This window comes from Ranitomeya imitator, chromosome 4 (genome assembly GCF_032444005.1).
Source record: "Ranitomeya imitator isolate aRanImi1 chromosome 4, aRanImi1.pri, whole genome shotgun sequence".
NCBI classification, from domain to species: domain Eukaryota; kingdom Metazoa; phylum Chordata; class Amphibia; order Anura; family Dendrobatidae; genus Ranitomeya; species Ranitomeya imitator.
Genome location: NC_091285.1, coordinates 267,112,355 through 267,125,227, shown reverse-complemented (window position 1 = coordinate 267,125,227; position 12,873 = coordinate 267,112,355).

Here is a 12,873-nt window from a genome sequence, read left to right as displayed (position 1 = left end):
GAAAAGGAAGAGAAACATCCGGCTGACGCAACACAGGGGCAGAAGTAAATAGGCGTTTAAGCTCCTGAAAGGCCTCAACAGCCTCAGAGGACCAATTCGTCACATCAGCGCCTTTCTTCGTCAAATCAGTAAGGGGCTTAACCACACTGGAAAAGTTGGCAATGAAACGGCGATAGAAATTAGCAAAGCCCAAAAATTTTTGAAGACCCTTCACAGATGTGGGTTTGATCCAGTCATGAATAGCTTGGACCTTAACAGGATCTATTTCTATAGACGAGGGAGAAAAAATAAAACCCAAAAAAGAGACCTTCTGAACTCCGAATGGGCACTTAGACCCCTTCACAAATAACGCATTATCACGAAGGATCTGGAACACCATCCTGACCTGCTTCACATGAGACTCCCAATCATCGGAAAAAATCAAAATATCATCCAAATATACGACCATGAATTTATCAAGATAATTGCAGAAAATATCATGCATGAAAGACTGGAACACAGATGGAGCATTAGAGAGCCCAAATGGCATCACAAGGTATTCAAAATGGCCTTCGGGCGTATTAAATGCAGTTTTCCATTCGTCACTCTGTTTAATACGAACAAGATTATATGCCCCTCGGAGGTCAATCTAAGTAAACCAACTAGCCCCCTTAATCTGAGCAAACAAATCAGAAAGCAAAGGCAAGGGGTATTGGAATTTGAACGTGATCTTATTAAGAAGACGATAATCTATACAGGGTCTCAAGGAGCCATCCTTCTTAGCAACAAAAAAGAAACCCGCTCCCAATGGTGATGAAGATGGCCGAATATGCCCTTTCTCCAAAGATTCCTTAACATAGCTCCGCATGGCAGCATGCTCTGGCACAGATAGATTGAAAAGTTGGCCATTAGGGAACTTACAACCTGGAATAAAGTTAATAATAATAATAATAATAATCTTTATTTTTATATAGCGCTAACATATTACGCAGCGCTTTACAGTTTGCACACATTATCATCGCTGTCCCCGATGGGGCTCAGCACAATCACAGTCCCTATGTGGAGGAAGGGAACTGGATTTGGGCTCATCAAATACATCCTGGAAATCCGACAAACTCAGGGACCTCAGAAGAGGGGGAAGAGGAAATTGACATCAAAGGAACGTCACTATGTACTCCTCGACAACCCCAACTAGTCACAGACATAGTTTTCCAATCCAGCACCGGATTATGTTCCTGTAACCATGGAAATCCCAGTACAACAACATCATGCAGGTTATGCAACACCAGAAAACGGCAATCTTCCTGATGTGCAGGAGCCATGTTCATAGTCATCTGTGTCCAGTACTGAGGTTTATCCTTGGCCAAGGGTGTAGCATCAATGCCCCTCAGAGGAATAGGGCTCTGCAAAGGCTGCAAGGAAAAACCACAGTGCCTGGCGAATTCTAAGTCCATTAAGTTTAGGGCAGCGCCTGAATCCACAAATGCCATGACAGAAAAGGACGACAATGAGCAAATCAGGGTCACAGATAAGAGAAATTTAGGCTGTATAGTACTAATGGTAACAGACCTAGCGACTCTCTTAGTACGCTTAGGGCAATCAGAGATAACATGAGCCAAATCACCACAGTAAAAACACAGCCTATTCTGACGTCTGAATTCCTGCCATTCTATTCTAGTCAAAATCCTAACACATTGCATAGGTTCAGGACTTTGCTCAGAGGATACTGCCATATGGTGCACAGCTTTGCGCTCGCGCAGACGCCGATCAATCTGAATGGATAGAGACATAGATTCGCTCAAACCGGCAGGCGTAGGAAAGCCCACCATAACATCTTTAAGGGTTTCAGAAAGACCTTTTCTGAAAATAGCAGCCAGAGCCTCTTCATTCCATTTAGTGAGCACAGACCATTTTCTAAATTTCTGGCAGTATAACACTGCCGCTTCCTGACCTTGACACAAGGCCAACAGGGTTTTTTCTGCATGATCCACAGAAGTAGGTTCGTCATACAATAATCCGAGCGCTTGAAAAAATGCATCTACATTCAATAATGCCGGATCCCCTGTTTCAAGAGAAAAAGCCCAGTCTTGAGGGTCACCACGCAGCAAGGATATGATGATTTTTCCTTCCTGAATGGGATCACCAGAAGAACAGGGTTTCAAAGCAAAAAACAATTTGCAGTTATTTTTAAAGTTCAAAAACTTGGATCTGTCCCCAAAAAACAAATCAGGAGTAGGAATTCTAGGCTCTAAAGCCGGAGTCTGGACAACATAGTCCTGGATACTCTGTACTCTTGCAGCAATTTTATCCACACGAGGAAACAAACCCTGAACATCCATGCCAAAGCATATATCCTGAACCACCCAGATATCAAAAGGAAAAAAAAGACAAACCAGAGCACAGAAAAAAAATGGTTCAGAACTTTCTTTTCCTTCTTTTGAGATGCATTTAATTCATTTTTGGCCACTTGTACTGTTATGATACGGTAGTCTAGGAGCAACATGGAACGAGCTCTGAAGGAAGTGGTAACTGTACTGACCGCAGTCCCTAAGCTCAACACAACACTAGAAGTAGCCTTGGAATGCTCCTAACTCTCCCTAGGCATCTCGTCACAGCCTAAGAGCTAACTACCCCTAAAGAAAGAAGCAGGAAAGCTATCTTGCCTCAGAGAAAATGCCCAAAGGATAGATTAGCTCCCCACAAATAATGACTGTGAGTGGAGAGGGAAAAGACATACACAGAATGAAACCAGGATGAGCACAGGAGGCCAGTCTAGCTAAATAGATAGGACGGGATGGAATACTGTGCGGTCAGTATAAAACACTACAAAAATCCACGCAGAGTTTGCAAAAAAAATCTCCACACCTGACTAAAGGCGTGGAGGGAAAATCTGCCTCCCAGAGCTTCCAGCAAGACAGAATTAATTCACACTGATAAGCTGGACAAACATAGAAAGCACAGAATGGATAAGTCCACAATCTATGGACAGAAAAGAGCAAGCAAAAACTTAGCTTTGCTGAACTGGTCAGGATAACAGGGAACTCCAAAGAGATGTGAATCCAACCAGGAACCATTTACAAGTGGCACTGGCTGAAGGAAAAGCCAGGCTTAAATAGCCGAGCAGTAACAACAATCCAAATTGGATTGTTGTTACTATTCATTATCGAGTGGTTAGCCACTCACCTTTCTGTGTATAGACCATTCCCCACTTAGCTACATATTATTACATGTTATGATGGATATATATATATATTTTCCTTATTCTAATGGTTCTGTGGTTTGGTACTATACACTTGTTTCTAAATAGTCGAGCAGAAGAGACGATAAGTGGAGGCAGCTGAAGACAGCTAACTCCAAGGAGCAGCCATACCACTTGAAACCGCAAGAGGGAGCCCAAGAGCAGAACTCACAAAAGTGCCACTTACAACCACCGGAGGGAGCCCAAGAGCGGAATTCACAACAGCTGCCGCTCTATATAACACCACAATAGCTGCAGCTTTGGAATCTGCTGCCCCACTTACACATACCAAAGCTCGCAAAATCTACAGACAGCCCTGGCACACCAGCCTGACCAAAGAACTGAGGTGCGCTTCCAGGGCTGCTGAGCGCAGAAGGAAAAGATCCCACTCCAACGAGCACTTCATCACTGTCAAACAGTCCCTCACAACTTTCAAGACCACACTCGCCACAGCTAAACAAACCTACTTCTCAACTCTCATATCCTCTCTGTCTCATAGCCCTAAACAGTTATTCAACACCTTTAATTCTCTCCTCCGTCCCCCAGCACCTCATCCCTCCCCACTTATCTCTGCTGAAGACTTTGCCTAATTTTTCAAGCAGAAGATTGATAGCATCAGAGACAGTTTTGGTCAACAACCTCCAGAGCCCTTCCTCCCGACTTTCCAGCCCTCCACCTCCAAAACCAACTTCTCCACCATTACAGAAGATCAACTCTCCACTCTACTCTCAAGATTGCATCTCACCATCTGTGCACTTGACTCGCTCCCATCCCACCTCATCCCAAACCTCACCACAGTCTTCATCCCAACCCTAACCCATCTCTTCAACCTATCACTAACAACTGGTGTTTTCCCCTCAAGCTTTAAACATGTCTCCATCACACCTATCCTCAAAAAGCCCTCTCTTGACCCATCCTCTGTATCTAGCTATCGCCCTATATCACTTCTCCCCTATGCCTCCAAACTACTGGAACAACAAGTTTACCTTCAACTGTCCTCCCATCTCTCTTCTTGCTCCCACTTTGACCGCTTACAATCTGGCTTCTGGTCACACCATTCCACTGAAACTGTCCTAACTAAGGTCACCAATGACCTCTTAACCGCCAAGAGCAAGCGACACTACTCTGTCCTCCTCCTCGACCTCTCAGCTGCCTTTGACACAGTGGACCATTTCCTATTATTACAGACCCTCTCATCCCTTGGCATCACAGACTTGGCCATATCCTGGACCTCATCATACCTAACAGACTGGACATTCAGCGTTTCCCACTCACACACCACCTCCTCACCTCACCCCCTATCTGTCGGAGTCCCACAAGGTTCAGTCCTTGGGCCCCTGCTCTTCTCCATTTACACCTTTGGCCTGGGACAGCTCATAGAATATCATGGCTTTCAGTATCACCTCTATGCTCATGACACACAGATCTACATCTCTGGACCAGATATCACCTCCCTACTAACCAGAATCCCTCAATGTCTGTCCACTATTTCATCCTTCTTCTCCGCTAGATTTCTCAAACTTAACATGGACTAAACAGAATTCATCATCTTTCCCCATTTCACGCGACCCCCCCAATGAACCTATCCATTACAGTAAATGGCTGCCCACTCTCCCCAGTCCCACAAGCTCGCTGCCTCGGGGTAATCCTTGACGCTGATCTCTCCTTCAAACCACATATCCAAGCCCTTTCCACTTCCTGCCAACTTCAACTCAAAAATATTTCACAAATCCGTTCATTCCTCAACCAAGAATCTGCAAAAACCCTAGTCCATGCCCTCATCATCTCTCGCCTTGACTACTGCAACCTCCTGCTCTGTGGCCTCCCCTCTAACACTCTCGCACCCCTCCAATCTATTCTAAATTCTGCTGCCTGACTAATTTACCTGTCCCCCCGCTATTCCCTGGCCTCTCCCCTCTGTCAATCCCTTCACTGGCTCCCCATTGCCCAGAGACTGCAGTACAAAACCCTAACCATGACGTACAAAGCCATCCACAACCTGTCTCCTCCATACATCTGTGACCTCGTCTCCCGGTACTTACCTACATGCAACCTCCGATCCTCACAAGATCTCCTTCTCTACTCCCCTCTTATCTCCTCTTCCCACAATTGTATATAAGATTTCTCTCGCGTATCACCCCTACTCTGGAACCCTCTACCACAACACATCAGACTCTCGCCTATCATCGAAACCTTCAAAAAGAACCTGAAGACCCACCTCTTCCGACAAGCCTACAACCTGCAGTAACCACCAATCGACCAAACCGCTGCATGACCAGCTCTATCCTCACCTACTGTATTCTCACCCATCCCTTGTAGATTGTGAGCCTTCGCGGGCAGGGTCCTCACACCTCCTGTACCAGTTATGACTTGTATTGTTTAAGATTATTGTACTTGTTTTTATTATGTATTCCCCTCCTCACATGTAAAGCGCCATGGAATAAATGGAGCTATAACAATAAATAATAATAATAATTCATCATTGAATCAGTTCTATCATTTCTAATATTTATCAGTAAAGTACAATGTAGCTGGTATAGTTTTTTAAAGGTTTGTGTGCTCACTAGTCACAACTACAGCATTTTAAAATCTTCTGAATACATGATAGCTCAATTTTTCTCTTCTTCAAATGCATTTGCTTGTTCTGCAAGAAAATAATTGATAATCATCATAAAATTAAAAATATTAAACTTAGGTTTTAATTATTGAACAAAAATTATTGACTTAGTCTACCATAATTTTACTTGCTACCAGTTTACAGTCGTGGTCAAAAGTTTTCATGCTGATGCAAATTTTGGCTTTGACCAAGTTTTTAAGTTTTTGTTGACAAATAAATCAAGTTTATGTAAAAACTCAATAAGTACTGTATTGACCATTATTTTTCAACACTTTCAGAAATCACATTGGTATGCTGGATATCAGCTTTTGAGCCAAATCCTGACTGATGACAACTCTTTGTTGCCAAATCAATGGTTAGAATTTGTAACAATTTCTGATTGTTTGTTTGTTAACAAATTTCTATCTAAAAAATCTTGCTGGCAGAGGGAAGCATGAAGTGCTCTAAAATGTACTGGTAGATGGCTGTGCTGACTTTGCTTTTGATAAAACACAGTGGACCTACACTAGCCGTTGACATGGCTCCCAAAGCCATCATTGAATGTAGATAATGTACTTCACACTAGACCTTGAAAATCAAGGTCCCAGAGTCTGGAGGAAGAGTGGAGAGTAGTGTTGAGCGATACTTTCCGATATTTGAAAGTATCGATATCGGATGGTATCGGCCGATACCGGCAAAATATCGGATCTCGCCGATACCGATACCCGATACCAATACAAGTCAATGGGACACAAATATCGTAATGTATCCTCGATGGTTCCCAGGGTCTGAAGGAGAGGAAACTCTCCTTCAGGCCCTGGGATCCATATTACTGTAAAAAATAAAGAATAAAAAAAAAAAATATGGCTATACTCACCCCTCCGAAGAACCCTGGCTGTCACCGCTGCAAGCGTCCAATGCAAAACGTGAAATTCATATATTAGATAGAGTCATTACAGAGTGATCTATTTCAGGTGTTTATTTCTGTTAATGTTGTTGATTATGGCTTACAGCCAATGAAAACCCAAAAGTCATTATCTCAGTAAATTAGAATACTTTATAACACCATCTTGAAAAAATTGTTTTAAAATCTGAAATGTTGGCCTACTGAAATGTATGTTCAGTAAATGCATTGGAAAACTGAAATAAATTAACTTTTTGATGATATTCTAATTTTTTTTGGATGCACCTATACTTCCTGTAGAATATTAGTCTGTTTTTGATGGTTTTTCTTTGAGAAAGGTGGCTTCTTTGTTGCCTCTGACACTTGGCCAGCTTTCACGTCCTTCACCTCACTGTTTGTGTAGATGCTCTAAAATATGCCTGCTACCATTCATAAGCAAGCTCTGCATTGGCTAAAACCTCTTTACAAGATGCCCTGAAGCCATCTTCTTAGCATCTGAATCTCTCTCTTTGAAGAACTTGATAACATAAATGGCCAAAATGGGAAAATCTAACAAGCAGCTTTGTCTTTGCCTGTAAAGCCATATTGATGCAAACCAATTATGACTGAATGTGTTTCCTTGCAGGTAACCATAGTTAAAAAGAAGAATACAAAAATATAGTGATTTCAACCAGCAACCTCTTTTTAAAACAACCAGTTTGTTCATATAATTAAATCACCTTGAGAGAGTGATATCAGTTGCCTTGTCCTCGTTAACTCTTAACTCTTTTTCCTAAGCTAATGAGAAGAACATTGAAATGATGTAAGGAGGTAATTTTATAAGAAAATATAAAGCTCCACTTTGGATTATTTAGAATGGTACATCTAGAAAATTGGAACTGCATTACTTCTATAGAACATTAGTTAAGTGCTATATTATGTACATGTGGAATTTCACAATGTTCTACGGCAGTAATTCAGTTCAAATATTCTAGATGCAGCATTCTAAACAATCCAGAGTGCAGCTTTATATTTTCTTAGAATTGTCATATTCGCTGGCACCTATTCCCACTAGTTGGATGTGCTGGTCAATTGTTTCTGTTAGTAGCAGGTAATTTTATGGCATTGGTAACATACCATGAAAATGTGGTTTTTATTTGTAAGATAATTGGCAAGATTTCAACATTTATCAGTTCATCTGGTATCACTATTCACAATCTTCTAGAGTTTATGTAAGCTACTACTATAAAAATTTAAAGCCTCAACCCTGGTGGGGAAAAAATTGCACCCTCTTTACATTCAGATCTTACAAATATTCTGCGCTAATCAAAATATCTATTAAGAGCAAGTTATTTCACACAGTTGTCTATTGTAATGTACGATATGGGAATATCTAGTTATACTGGTTTGTGCAAGAAAACAATATAAGATACAACTTTATTTAGATGTAGAATTAGACATTTAGCTTTATGTTTTTTTATGAATAAAAGCATAACATTAATAACCAATTCACAGTAAAGCTCATCTATCTTCCATTTTCAAAGTTTTTCATTGTATTTAAACTGAATAATGTGTTGTTGCTTTAAATGATAAATAAAACACTAAGTAGTAGTAGAAAAGCAGTTTAGATTTATTGAGCTAAGGAGAAACAAATAGATAACAGCTAAATGCTGCTGAGTTTTGTTTGTGATAAGCAACAGCTGCACTTGGAAGATCTGAAGGGGAAAGTAGTTTCTCCATGAAATGAAACAGGGTAATCAATCAACAATAGAAGTTTGGATGCAGAAATCCTCCTATATGAGATCGGATCGCTTCTTATTTTGTGGAAAGTATTGAATTAGTTTATAATTGAGTGTTTATTCCTAAATTATTTAAGGCATACAATGTAAGATAAACAGTATATACAGTATAATAGACTCAAGAAAAAACATCACCCAATACTTGCTAAGTACAGTACATTGATTAATGCACCCTGTAATAATTAATGATTTATCTGGCTTGATGTTCTTTAATTATGTTATCAAAATTAGACTTTACAAAAACGGATTCATCACTTTGGTGTGTTCATGTAAATGCTGACAATTTTTAATTTACAAAAAGGCATAGAGTAACACTAATAAATAAAGAAATTCAATCCGCTGTGAAGTTTTGAGCTGGCGTGGAAAAAAATGCTGCAATCAATGAATTGAGTGCTTTGAAATATTGGTAATTTTTATCAATGAACAAAATTAAAATGAGTGAACAAAAAAAGAAATATAAATCAAATCAATAATTGGTGTGACCGTTAGAAATAAGAGGATCGATCTGCTAATAATTGACTTTGCAGGTCCCAGTGAATTCAATCAGTGAGGATTGCAAAAACAAAAAAATGACGAGCGCCATTTCAAACAATGAAGAAGACTACATGAGTCTTAAAGTGGGCTCATGATTTGGGAGTGATCCCACAGGTTTCCCATTAAATACTTTGCAGCTATCAGGCCCAGAGCAGTTATTAAGGAGGGACTATTACATTGACTATGAAAGATGAGTGCGGGAAAAGCAGAGGCCATATTAGGGTTTTACAGCCTAGCCATAGAAGATCAAAGTGCACAGTTTATCATAACAGATAGGGGATATAAAAAACTAAGTCTGCTTGTGGTGTAATGCTGCAGTGTGTGAGTAGTAGTCTCAGTCTGTAAATAATAATATAAATAAATAATAATATAAATACTCAAGTGATAGGGAAGTGCAGGAACAGAAGAGTGAGTGTGATTGAAAATTGATTCATCTATGATATATGATACATTTTAGTGCAGCACCATAATTACATATTATTCCCTTAGACAGATAATTTGAGGTCGCCAGGTCCTGAATAATGCTGTGTTTGTATTAAAGAACTCAAAAGGGATTCAATATAGTACTGGGAAAACTCAAGTTGTCATACGTGTATTTCACAGGCAATTTTTGACATGCAAATTTTTTACAGAGAATTCAATGAAGCTGCAACATAGGAATTTTAAAAAATGCACTCGTCGATAGATTCTAGCCATGATTTCTCATGGAACTATTTCCTTTCCTTTTATTCAACCCTCCAGTACTATTTATGTAACTGGATGTAACTGGGAAATTCCAATGTAGCTTTGGATTATTGCATTTCTCAGAAAATTTCTTATTTTTTAAAAAGAATAATGATGAGCAAATACATTTGGCACTATTTGTTACTCGCATTAATAGTATGCTATTCAGGATATCTGCTACTCGGCGCATATTTTGGTATTCACCTCGGTATATTCGAATGACTCGCTGTTAGGTGTTGAGTTCCCGCTGCTGCACAGGGGGAATCTCGAACCACCTCCTCTGCAGTCTCCCATTCTTCTCCAGCCGCAATGGAGCCTGCTCAGCGGAGACATCAGTCCCAGCATCTGGCTCAGGCAGATTCTGTGCGCTTAGTTACTTCTAATCTTCCACGTTCAGCCATTGTAACCAGCACTGAACAGTGCCGAGCAGACGCTCCTGGGATTAAGTCCTGCTTTTCCTCTACTGAACATGTCCAAGGGACGACCTCTCATTGGAGGTCGGGGGTCACATGCTCAGGTCCTGTAGCAGCTCCTATTGGACCACTAGGAAGGTCCTGGAGAGCTTCCTCTATAAAAGGTTTGCATGGCCGCACGGCCATGTGCTAGTATAAATCAGTAATTGTGTGTGTGGATGTATGCCTGTTTTGGTGAAAGCTCCGTATAATTCCCATCCCTAGAGTTGATGAATGTTCGTGAATGTTGGAGCTGTCTAGCGCCAGATAGTGCCATCCAACACCAGGCACAATCTATACTGCGTCTAACCAGCAGCAACCACCAGTGCGGTGCTGTACGCACTCTGTGTGGCTATCTCCATTTTCTCCCGACAATCCGTCAGTGTAGGGTGGGAACTCCCGCTTGATCCCAGCAGCGTCCTCAGGCGTGGGCTCAAAAGCCACCGAGGGTCAGAGCGGGATAAATCACCAGCATAGTGGGGGTGAAATGCAGGGATCCCACTAGTATCCATTTGCTGCACCCTGCGACTGCTAGCAGGGCACAATGTTACCTTTAATCCCTGCAACTCTGTGAAGCAACAGAGTTTGCTCCTATACAGACTGGGTGATGGAACCCGTGTCTATTCTGGCATAGTACCACCATATAGTGCAGCCATTAACTAGCAGCAGATTCCACTCCTGCACGGTGGACCCCGGGCTGCGAACGCACCTTTACTATCATTATATTTACTTGGTGCGTTCCGCCAGCCCTAACACCCGCCCAGCATATTTGGCATTTTATTTGCTTGCCTATCACTGTAATGCCGGCACCATCTTTGGTATTGCATTTCTGTGATTGGCTGCTTGAACACAGAGTGTTTGCCGCTCTGCCATCTGCATGACAGCACGGCAAACACCACTTCTGATCAGCGGTGAAATCATCCCCGCCAGTCAGAGAGCTGCAGTTCCCAGGCTGTCAAAAGACAGTGTGAGCACACAGCTGTGATCGGTGGCATAAAGTTTACCTCCAGTCACTGGTGTCAGCTGATGAAAATACAGCTCTAATTAGCTGATGCCTGCTGCCACTAATAACAGTGCGAGGAGGTGTATTCATTAGCCGGCTCCTGCGCTGTAAATAAATAAATTCAAAACAGAGTGGGTTGCCTGTAAATAAATAAATTCAAAACAGAGTGGGTTGCCTAACCAGCCAGGCAAAACTCATAGCTGGTGGCTGTAACCCTCAGCTGTCAGCTTCAGCAAGGCTGGTTATCAAGAACAGAGAGGTCCCCATGCCATATTTTTTAATTACTTAAATTAATAATAAAAAAATGGCATGGAGTCCCCCCATTTTTGACAACAAGCCTTGCAAAAGCAGACAACTGGGGGCTGGTATGCTCAGGCTGGAAAGGGGCCATGCATATTGCCTTCCCAGCCTAAAAATAGCAGCCCGCAGCTGCCCAGAAAAAACACATCTATTAGATGCGTCAATTCTGGCACTCTGCCCGGGTCTTCTCACTTGCCCTGTAGCGGTGGCAAGTGGGGTTCATATTTGTGGAGTAGATATCACCTTCCACGCCTAATTTCACTGAATCCCTCATCTTCTGTAAGAAAACAAAAATAAAAAAGCAACAATATCACTCACATCTCCATGGTTCTGTCTCACATCATAATCCATGTCTGGGGGATAAATAGCTTTCAACCTGGACAGTGCCAAGATGTGACCATCCAGGCTGAGAACCACTGATGAATTAGCTGCTGCAAGCGCAGCCTCAGTGACTAGCGGTGAAGTCATCAAATTTCTCACCTTGATCTTCGGTGAAGTCACTGAGCTTGAACTGTGGTGACCTCATCACTGGCTTTTTTCACACGGTGCTAAGGTCACCGCAGTTCAGTCTGGCTATGAATGCAGCCTCACTGACCGGATGTAACCTTGATGACATCACCACTAGTCATTGATGCTGCACTCGCATCAGCTCATTCACCAGTGGTTGTCAGTCTGTATGGTCGTATCTTGGCATCATCCAGGTACAAAACTATTTATCCCCCAGATATGGAATATGATGTGGGACGGAGAGGTGATGGATATTGTTGTTTTTTATTTTTTGTTTTCTTACAGGAGATGAGGAATTAGGGGAATATGTATGGGCTCCACAGTCAGAGGCATGTTCCTTATGCAGTACCATGCCTGCCAGACTGTGGAGACCAGTGTGTTGTAAACAGTGCCTTCCCCCCTCCCAGTGATGCAATGAAATGCAGACAGTCTTAGGTTGGTTGAATATTTCAGTCAAAGTTTATCAATTACATCTGCAGAGAAAGGCAATTACATTTCATAACGGGTGGCTTATCGCCGAGCTCCTGTCTGCGATTGACAGGCAATGTGGCCAATGAACGTTTTACAAACCTTTGCCCTCCTCCGCTTCTTCCGCCATGGAGGATCCTGTGTATGACCTACATGGGACTCTGAACCCCACCCATCAATATTAGGGCCTGCCCAACTCCATCCTGTAAGCCAGACAAAAAAATTATCGAGGCCAATGTCCGTCAGGTGAATTCCATCTGGTCTTAATAGTGCTGTGTTATCCCCTTCCAGCTGGTGGTGACGAACTACAATACCGCATTTTTTTCTCACAAATTTTCCAATCCAAGCATTGAATTTCTTCCTTGTGCGCTGTATTGCTTTTGCCTCCTTT